At 37.8% G+C, this 10,484-nt stretch overlaps 1 long non-coding RNA gene across 1 annotated transcript; it reads right to left on the reverse strand.

Moving 5' to 3' along the window:
- Positions 1-6,196: 6,196 nt before the first annotated feature.
- Positions 6,197-10,454, reverse strand: LOC124554674. Its single transcript, XR_006968408.1, has 2 exons — positions 7,602-10,454; positions 6,197-6,810 (listed from the first exon to the last, which is right to left on the reverse strand). It is a non-coding gene; the product is annotated as an uncharacterized LOC124554674 (long non-coding RNA).
- Positions 10,455-10,484: the final 30 nt, after the last annotated feature.

A 10,484-nucleotide genomic window follows, 5' to 3' on the forward strand; every position in this document is an offset into this window, starting at 1 on the left:
GCTCCTCACACTGACAAAGCTATTAGTAATATTTGTTTTATAGGCATTATGCTGTGATTCAAAACATAATTCTCCATCTAATGTTTCATCTTGCAGTTCTGGAGACATCATCAGGGGTTTAACGACTCAGAAATATGGATAAATCAGCTGTAGCAGACCATGTGCTGTGACCAGGGAACCACCAAATTTGTTTCCCTGTTACTGTGGTGTTATCAAGATCTAATCATTGCAGTGCTAGGAAGTACAGAGCGACCATAGAAATTCAAAAGCACAAAGACAGCCTTAAGAGAAAACAAGAAGGATAGAAATCAGACAAGTCATGGGCCTTAGTGCTGAATAAAACAGCACCAACCCTTCCACAGTGTAAGCTCCATAACATACATTGGTACAACCCCGTGATCTTAGACAGCAGTCTTATGACATTTACAACACTGTTGGGTGGATATGTATAAACAGTTTCGCTTGCTGAGCATGTTTCAGAATTTAATTTGTAACAGCTTTGAGTCATTAAAGCCACTGATGATGTCCCCAGCACTAGAAGACAAAAAATTACACAGAAAATTGTGCTTTGGACCACAGCCTAAAGCCCATAAAACAAGTATCACCTATAACACAAATACTGACCATGAAAGCTTTTATTCTATAATCACAAAGCTATTTTATTCAAGCTATTACTCTACTTTTCAGGTTTCTATTTTCTCGTCACTGTAGTATGTCCACAAAAATGAGCCCAGTGTCTGCACATAAAACATGAATCTTAAGGTTTTACAATGGCTGTTTAACATACTGGTGAGGACTTCAACAGGTATAATCGTGCACATTTTGTGAGTCCATATTCCTGAACAGACTGAAAGTGGATTCCTTTGATGATATGAAAAACTGGGGATCCAGCTGTCCTAATACCAAGCCATTCAAAGTCATTGACATACTTTAAAATTCAAAGGTTGGTCAGGTTTTTAATTGTGCAAAACAGAAAATTTGTAAGGGTGAAGATGCAGGTCATGTTCTGACATGACTGAATTTCATTTTAACTTTCACAGCCCATAGCTAACCAGTGTTGCAATCTTTCAATTGAGCAATATTTTCTGGTGTTTGTTCTCATTTCCAGTGGCCTGTTTCCTGTTTACATCACACTGCCACAAACACATTTGGGCCATTTTATTTTGCTTGATCTATAATAAGGTTCTAATACCAGACTGCTGCTAAAATGCCAATTCACATAAACTACTGCTAAATTAATTATGCTTGTTGTAAATTATACAATTATATAATTACTTATCAATATTTATCACACTGTTTTACTTATTTTCATCATTTCAACTTTGTTATTGCCTTTCTTTACATCATGAATTTATTTCCAATGACCATTAAATCGAGTCAGTATCTCCATTAGGGAAACAAGTGATATAATAAATTCTTGTCGCCCATTTCACTAGTGTTTCATGTAAAATCAATATCAAAATTCTTGCACAATATAGGAGACACGCAATATAGGAGACACGCAATCAGGCCCTGAAGACCACACAGTAATTGACCAACTGCCATATCGTTCTCAGTCATTCGTCAATGGATGTGCTATGTAAGGAGATGAGGTCAGCACACTACACTCTTGGTCTTTGTTGATGTTCTGACCTTGGAGCCACTGCCTCTCAATCAGATAGCTCCTCAATTGGCCTCATGAGGCTGATTGCACCCCAGACCAGTCATCCCACCAAGGAAAAATCCCTGGCAACATCGAGAATTGAAGTCAGGTCCCCTGCATGATCTGTGATGTATATATGCAGACTGAAGTGATGAATGAAAATCAATATCAAGGCCAGGATTCTAAACCAGGTCTTCTGCTCAGTAAGCAGATGTGCTAACCAATATGCCACCCTGGGACAATGGCTTCGCACAACTGCATGAACTACCATAGCATGCCTCCGTCCTCAACCAAAATCCTCACTCATGCCTCAGCCCACTTGGTATTACCCCTAAACTCGCACAGCATTTTCATTTGATTAAAGCACCTATGCCTGGCTTTCAGGCAGGACACCCCAGGTAGTTTGATGCTGAGGTGTTATTCCAATATAGTTGGAGAGCCTCTACAATGCTGTGTGAGTTTAGGGGGAATAGCAAATGGGCTGGGGGAATAGGAATTTGGATTGACATGGGAGGCATGCTAGGGTAGTCAGTGCAGTTGCGCAAAGCAACTGTGCCAGGGTAGCGTAGGGACTAGTGCATCTGCCTAGAGAGCAGGAGACCCAAATTTGCATCCCATCCTTGGTACAAATTTTCATTCATCGCTTCAGTCTGAAATAAAATAGATGTTGGAGACTTGAAAATGTCTCTGGACCCATATAGTTTCATTTGATAGCTGCCTTTATTAAATTTCATTGGAACTAATTTATGCCACTGTACATATTTTATTTACTTATGCTTACATTTCCTGTTAGTACCCTAGAGACTGCAGTTTACAGAAATGGGATTTATTGGTCCACTTGTACAGCACTAATTGTTTCATTTTAGATTTGTAGTAGTAAGACTGCATGTTCTGTCTGCTCAGCATAATCTTAGCTGACATAAAAAACTAAACTCTGCCTGAACAGGCCATGAAGGAGCATTGTACTGACCGGCCGCCATGTCACCCTCAGTCCACAAGCATCACTGGCTGCTGCTATGGAGGGGCTTGTGGTCAGCACACTGCTCTCCTGGCCGTATGGCAGTTTATGAGACTTCTCAGTCAAGTAGCTCCTCATTTTGTCTCACAAGGTCTGAGTGCACACTGCCGTGCTCGGCAGACCGAATGGCCAAGTTCTAGCCCAGCCCGACAGTGCTTCACTTTGGTAATCTGCGGGGAACCAGTGTTACCACTGTGACAAGGCAGTTGGTCAACAATAGCCGAGATCCAAAACCTTATTCTGTGTATAGCAATAACTTTGTATTGCCTCTTACTTTTGTTGGTCTTTAGTCTTGTGATTATTTCATTATAAATCAGATGCAAAAGTGATCCTTGAGACTGATGATACCTGCATCTTTTATATTCACTGCATAACATGGCAAATATAGGCATACATAATGTGAGTGAGTGAGGAGAATGTCTCGAACAAAATTTGTTGGAATGCATTCCCTAAACTCTATGGTGGAACATTTACCAGCAAGCCTTGCTCACAAACTTGCAGAACCAACATTGTTCTTCACATACAAAACCTTCTCTCACCAACAATCAAAATACGCTTATCAGCCAGAACATTACAAGCACCTACCTAATAGCCAGTACATCCACCTTCAGCGTTGATAAGTCACTTAATCCCCACAAATTCTAGGCAGGGGGAGTGATGAGCTCTGACACCATGCTTGATCATGTCTGATGTGTTCGATTGGGTTCAAGTCTGGCAAGATGGGTTGGTGGGGAAAGGGGGGGGGGGGGGGGGGGGAAGAGGGGTGGTGAGCACTCAATTTAAACTTGGCACTGTGTTCCATGATGAACCATTCCATCACACTCTTGGCCTTGTGACATGGCCCATTATCTTGTTGAAAAAATGCCGCTGCCATTGGGAAACAATCATCATGAAAGGGTTTATGGAGTCTGCAACCAGTGTATGATACTTTTTGGCCATCATAGTGCTTTGCAAAAGGTCCACTGGACCGATGGGTGTTCCCCAGAGCATAATGGAGCCACTGCCAGATTTTCTCCATCCCACAGTGCAGGTGTCAATAAGCTATTCTCCTGGCCTACCCAGTGACATGGTGAACAAGGTATCTGGATCCATCAGACCAACCAACACCCTGCCCATGGTCATGTGCCCATTTCACCCTGCTATGATTTCACCAGGTGTTGAAACACACTCCACAACACCCATCGAGTTGTCAAGTTTCTGAAATGCTTGTGCGAAGCCTCTGCGTCATTACAATTTGTCCTATGTCACACTCTTATAGATTGCACACCTTCCCCATTCTACACAAGGACAGCACACTCACTGATACATGCACTGTGTGTCTGACAAGCAGTCATTCCTCAGCCGGTGACACTTCTATTGCCTGGACGTGTTTGTATCGATAGTACATCTGTGACGTAAATGTTCTGGCTGATCAGTATATATTGCCTCAGACCTACAGCTGCAGCTCTAAATTATTGTCTGTTCCCAAAAAGCTGACAGTAAATGTTTTGTAGCACACTGTCAATAAAGAATAATACTGTTGAGGTCTTGTTCATATTTCTAGGTCTTAACTACCCTAGATCATTAACATAAAGCTAACAAACAAAGCACTAAAACAATCAAAACTTTTGTACCTGTCTGAAGATTCACATGATTACTGTGAGCATGTATCAGTGGATTACATCTCCAGATCAATCAGAATGAATAAAATTTTTCACACATTTTATTATTTTTATTATTATTATTATTATTATTGCTGCCGCCACCACCACCACCACCACCACCACCACCACCACCACCACCACCACCACTACTACTACTACTACTACTACATTGGTTCCGCACTCCCCACATTATGAATACGCAATAGCTGTTTACACATTTTTTGGAAAGTGAGGAATGGGAAACGACTATAAACACACAAATTGCTGCCAAATGATCAATAACAAAAATCATTTATGTTTTTTACTGATGTAGTTAAAAGCTGGAAAAATGAATTTTCTGTAATTACTGTTGGGACAGACCTAGAACCACACGTCACCAGGAGAATTTATTAGCTACAGAAGGTAGTAACTGCAGTATTTACGCATGCATTCTAGAACAAGATTCCAAAAAATGTCCTTATGGGTTCTGCTGTCATTGCTGATCACAGCTACTGTGAAGACCCACACTATATTGGGTACTTATGAAGGTTAATGTAACTACCTGTCAAACTGTGCACACATCATTATAACTCTGTGTGAAAGGTTAGTGTCTAAGATGAGGCAAACCTATACTTACCACTGATGGACTCCCTACATTGGAGAGGAGGAGGATTGGTGTTAATGTCCCAGTGTAAATGAGCACCCAAATTGAATTAATGTAACATTTGGGAGTGGCTAGGTATTTGTCAGAATTTTCCTTCCCACCTCAGAAGTTTTGCTGATAATTTACATTTTACAAGGTGTACCTAAAAGTTCAGTGACAGGGTACACATTTAAATGTCTTCAAAATTTGTGTATGCATGTAGATACACTCTGAAAGTACCACTTGGCACCATATGTTTTAAGGTGAAAAATAATTTGTCTCCTGGTGTCAGGTTTATGTAGTATCAGCACATGTGAGTGCAATGGATTAATGTGTAAAGTTTTATTACAAATTGTGGAAATGAAGTTTCCAGAAGTTCTTATTCATGTGATCTTGTCTCAGCTTTGGTTTTTTTTTTTTTTTAATTAAATCAGTTTTTCTCAGCCAACTCTTGGTGAAAGGTGGCATTGATGCTCTTTCTGTGAATCTAATTCCTATGATACCATTTTGAGACATGCTAGAATGCATCACATAGCTTGGTATGTTGGTCAACCTAGATGAGGAATAAGTTTCCATTCTGGCTCATTGTGTGTTGTACAGATTTTCTGATCCTTTTTTATGCTCCATACTCACACATTTCATACATGAAGCATTTACAACAAGTGTATAGAGATATTTCAATTGATCATATACCAAGAGCCTATTCAAAATCTTGGTAAAATGGTGTTTTTAAATGCTTAGATTCTCTCAATACAATGTGGTAAGTGCCATTGTATTGAAGCCATTATTAAATATATCAATAAATTTCATAGCCCCTATACACATGTGTACATTCATGTGATAACAGACATCAGAACTTCCCCTTCTCAATCAATAGTAAAACTGTCAAACTTATGATACAAAGCATCTATAGAATTTGTTGCAGTGCTGCACTCTAGTACAAAGGCTAATCACAATGTATTTATTTTAATTCAGTTGAAGTGTGCAATTTGCATTGCATCAAAACATTAAGTAGAGTTACATTGTTATTAACAATCTGAATGAATTCAAAAGTAATAGTGTACATGTCTACAACACTAGAAGAAAGGATCTTCACTACTCAAGGTTAAATCTAACTGGCTCAGAAGTAATTATGCTGCCACGAAAGTCTCTTTGGACACTTACCTAATAGCATCGAAAGTCTTAATGGCAACTCATTAGATGAATTTTTTGGATATAGTAAGTGGGTAATTTCCCCACCCCCACCCAAAAAAATATTAAGTGTCATGTAATATTTTGTGTAATGTATCTTGTATAGACACCTTTTATTAACCTGGCACGTTCCACATTATGAAGTGTGTTATTCCTGATCTATGGAACAAGTACTAATCTAATCTGATCATGGCACTTGCAAAACATGTACTTTTGATCTCTACAAACAACCACAAAATTCTTTTACATCACATCTGTTTTTAAGACTAGTGTTTGACTAAACTGCATTCTATTGAACATCTTACATTTTACACCATTAATGTATATTAGTGCTAAAACTTTACAACTACATAGGGGGAACAACAATATTTTAATATGTTGACTGCTACACACTGATGTTTCACTGTCAGGCAAAGTACATGGCATCTGGTGAGTGTTTTGCTGTAGCTGACCATAGGACAGTTAACATGTGTAAGCTTTCCCATGATCTGAAGAATGCATTTAAATTTGTTACAACATTGCAGTTTATTTCCTCAAAGGTACTTTGAAAGCTCACAATTTGTTCCTCATCATTCCTGACAGCAGATTATCCTTTGCCCTAATGAAATTACATTAACATCACCTCAGACTTTTCTGTTTCAAAAAACCGAAGTGTAACAAGAACTTTTGCAACGGTGACCATTTATGCTAACTTCTTGTCTGACAATGAGATAATGGGACTTCATACTAAGATCAGCTGCATAATACCTATTTATTCTTCAAAGGTTATTTACCATTTAACAAACACACTGCTTGCATACTGTCAAATGGATTTTAGTCAAAACCTTTAACAGCTTGTGGATGTGTTGGACAAAGTTTCTGTTACACAGAGAACAGGCTTCAGCTCAAGGCATACTTTGCTCAAACATTTCTCCAACTTGGGAACATTCACTTATTTCCAGGTTTTCTCAACCATTGTCCCACTAGTTCAACCATTAAGCCTGCTCTGCCCATCTTTAATTTTTTTATTCAAGATCACTTAAAGAACATCACCACTGTTCCACTAAAAGTTTCATAGTTTGTGATTAAGCAGTGCTGAAACCCACTAGTAAAAGTCTTTACCCACATATGCTATGTAACACTTTAGTCAACCCAAATTATTGGCATTCTAAATTTAGCTAATGATCAAAAATCCTTCCAAAACACTTATACAAACTTTCAGTAAACTGCTTCTATCCAGAGTTTCTTCCAAATTTAATTTCACTAGCTACATCATGTACACAATAGTTGTCAGGACAAGGCAGTCTTAGAATTTCTTACATTACCTTCAGCATATTCTTCACAATACATTATATGTAGCCTGTTAAATATTTCAAAGACAAACATAACTACTACTCATTTCTGTTTACTGCCTGATGCACAACTTTGTAATTCAGTTATGCTGCATATAACAAACCATTTTCATTTCAATAAAGCAGTGATGTACTAGAGTACATCCCTTTTTACATTGTCAGTTTTTCAGAAGTTTCAAAACTGCTCATTTCTGGCATTTTTTGAACAAGAATGTGTCAATTACAGCAACACCATATCAAGTTGTTTAACTCAATTTTGTTGATGTGCTGCCTATTACAGGAAGCCATCAGTTCCAATCAGCCCACACTTCAGAAGTTACTCAGGGACAGCATGTGTAGGAAGGACTTTAGGCTCCTTTAACCTCTGTTAGAATCAAGCCCTACAGAATAATGTCTGTGTTTAAAGTGATTTCACTTCATACCAGTTGATTGGGAGGCCACCTGAACCTATTCAATGTAACTTCAAATGCCAGGTTTATGTAATATACTACATACACTAAAAGAGCACCACTTTGTGCAGATTTGAAGGTAGTAACTGATATGGATTGAAATTCCCCTAATGAATGAAAAATGCAGTACAGGCTTTATACCAGCAAATTTATCATATTAGAGCATCTTATTTTATACCAATTCAGATTTTCAGTGAGTGAATTACAATTGAATTTTAAACCTTCCACATTTATAATAAGCACCTTTTTCTTAGACACATTCCACCCATCCCTAGCTGCACATGGTTTACATTGCATATGTGATTCTTTCCTACTTGCTCTTGTAATGTGAGTAAATTATTGTAGAAAGCAGCTAAGCCAAGCAGATTTTCCATATGTAACAAGGAAGACTTACAAGGTATGAAGCATATTGATTCAAGATTTTATTTTGTAAAAATTGACATGCCAGACTGCTGCTTAGGTTTGAATCTGTTACATTCTTCCTACTAAAATGGTTTAGTGTCCCAAAACTATTTACAAAACCATCACATTACTGCTGATTACAATCTGTAGGATTAGTCACAGCAATGAGAGATGTAAATTGGAAACTGGAGACAAATCTTGTCTACAATTATTTACTTCACAAGAAATTGTTCTAAAAAATTGTTTCTATTTTTAAAATAAATTTAACATTTACAATGAACAATTAACTGCCAATTTATTATTCATTTTTGTCCAATTCAGGCTGAACTGCATGAAGGGTACTGTGCAGATGCTTTAACAGACATGTAATGCTTAAGTAGTTTATCAATTTATAATCTTTAACAACATTTCTTTAGTAAAGAGGAAGGGCAAGTCAATATTGCACGGGCTTGGTACTCAGTAAAAATTAACTTTCAGGATCAAGTTTACAGGTACTGTACCTGTTTGAACAGCATATGCAGTTTAATGAACCAGTGTGTGCTGATCTGGAGCAGTATACAAACTTAACATAAAATTACTGAAACAGTTTTAATGTTTTTGAATGGGATGTTGATTTCAGTTTATCATAACATGCAAACTTTATGTACCATTCACAGCAATCTATTTGTGAAGCAGTTTGAAGTCTTACACCATAGAGTGCATAACTTTCCAATACGATTGCCTTTTACAATTACCACTGAAATCTATCAGACAATACTTTAACCCAGATAACCCTGACGTCCTTCTGGAAGGACAGTGTCACTGTTGAAATTATTTTTGCCAATAACGCATTGTTGCAACGGACTGTGACACATTGTTATATGAAGTAGGCCGAGTCAATTGCGCGCTGCAACGGTCAGTTTGACGCTGTCGTTCATAGTGAGTGAGAAACTGTCTTGAAATTAGGGCCTATTTTACCACGGACAAACTGATCGACCTTGTCATCGATGTGTATGTATATTTTCTTTCATATTGCATCAATAATCCTGAAACTTGTCATAATATCTTCAAGAATTAACCTATATTATTTACAGGTTCATATTATTTTTGTTAGTTTTAATTTAATAATGTTTTCAACCATCCTTCCAGAAGGACGTCAGGGTAATATGTTGTCATTCTGTATTCACAGAAAATGATATACACTGATGGGACTTTTGGACATGTTAGAATCAAAAGATTAGGAAATACCTAACACTGGCACGCGTAGTAAGGATTATGAAATGAAAGGTATGGGGTACGGTGTGGTAATGACTTATGTTGACCAGTTACTTCCACATGTTCCCTATCAAATATACTTTGATAACCTCTTTAGCAGCGTTTAACTACTACATGACCTAAAATAGAGGGGGCGTGGAAGCAACAGGAACCATCTGTAGATAAAATGATAAAAGATAGAGGATCATATGAAGTTTGTTCTGACTCAGCATCCGGGATTTCCATTGCACGTTGGAATGACAATGTTACTGTAGTCACCAACTTTCAGAGTGCAACCACTACACTGTTAACAAGATTTTTCCAGAGAACAAAAGAAAAGGATTAGCGTGCCTCAACCTAACTTATTACACTCTTACAATACTCCTATGGGAGGCACAGATCGAGCTGACCAAAATGTATCCCTATATAGATGCTCTGTAAGAGGGAAAAGTGGTATTTCCCAATCACTGCACATTTTATAGTCATTGCAGAGCAAAATGCCTGGGATTTTTAAAAGCACAACAAAGACCCCATAGATCTGACATTTCGTCGTCAAATTGTCACTGCAATTCTTGAAAGTAACAGAAGAGTCACTGCCAGCACAGGACGTCCTAGTAAGAGGGCAAAACTAGATTCTAGATTTGATGGAAGAAAACATTAAGTTGCTGAATTACCAACAGACGAGATAACAAAAAAGAAGCAGCTGAAATGGCAAAGTTGCCACAAAAAAAAAAACTGCTACTATGTGCGTAGAATGTGACGAACCACTTATGTTTGTTGCTTTTTATCTTATACTGGTGCATAAAATATGTGTATGTTATTTTCTTTGTTTTTGTATTTATTAGCTGTTTTAGCCCATAATTCAAATTTATTTACAAGTATAAAACCTAAACAAGTTAATTGTGCAATGTCATACTTTAAAAACATGTTCCCTTATGGTCCTGACGTCCTTC

The sequence above is a fragment of the Schistocerca americana genome, chromosome X (assembly GCF_021461395.2).
Source record: "Schistocerca americana isolate TAMUIC-IGC-003095 chromosome X, iqSchAmer2.1, whole genome shotgun sequence".
NCBI classification, from domain to species: Eukaryota; Metazoa; Arthropoda; class Insecta; order Orthoptera; family Acrididae; genus Schistocerca; species Schistocerca americana.